This window comes from Penaeus monodon, chromosome 21 (assembly GCF_015228065.2).
Source record: "Penaeus monodon isolate SGIC_2016 chromosome 21, NSTDA_Pmon_1, whole genome shotgun sequence".
In the NCBI taxonomy this organism is placed as follows: domain Eukaryota; kingdom Metazoa; phylum Arthropoda; class Malacostraca; order Decapoda; family Penaeidae; genus Penaeus; species Penaeus monodon.
In genome coordinates this window covers 21,811,777-21,812,270 of record NC_051406.1, presented here as the reverse complement: position 1 = coordinate 21,812,270, position 494 = coordinate 21,811,777, and the positions used below count along the sequence as shown (strand labels likewise).

Sequence of the window (494 nt, the reverse complement as noted above, 5' to 3'; positions counted from 1 at the left end):
ATCCAATAGTATAAGCTTGTATTTCCTTGATTTTTTTTTTTCGTGTTCTATAACTTATTCTCTTATTTGAAGCTAGATTTGAGATGTTACGAATCTTTTATTGATCGTTTTCTTACGAGAATGCAACTCATAGGTCTTCTTGCCTTCTAATTATTTACCTGTGGGTTTCAGTTTTACAGTGTTCCTTTATTTACTATTTGCGAGGAAAAATAATGTAGTGAAAGTGAGTGAATGAAGTAAGAATAAGTGAAATGACAATGAATATAGAGGTAATGAGTGAGTGAACTAGGATAAACAAAATGCGAATAAATGTTGTGAGAACGAGGGAAGCGAGAATAAGGAATAATAACAAGAATGTAGTAGAAAGAGTGGACGAAGGGAGAAGTGATGACATGAGAATGAACAAAATGAGATGAACGGTTGTAGTGAGAGTCGGTGAAACGAGCATGCAAGTACTGAGAATGAGTGAAGTGATAATGTAGTAAATATGAGGG

General features: G+C 34.0%; 1 protein-coding gene across 1 annotated transcript in view; it reads right to left on the bottom strand.

Annotated features, from left to right (window-relative positions):
• Window positions 1-494, bottom strand: part of LOC119586342 — a 4,456-nt gene that overhangs the window by 316 nt on the left and 3,646 nt on the right. The window lies entirely within an intron of this gene.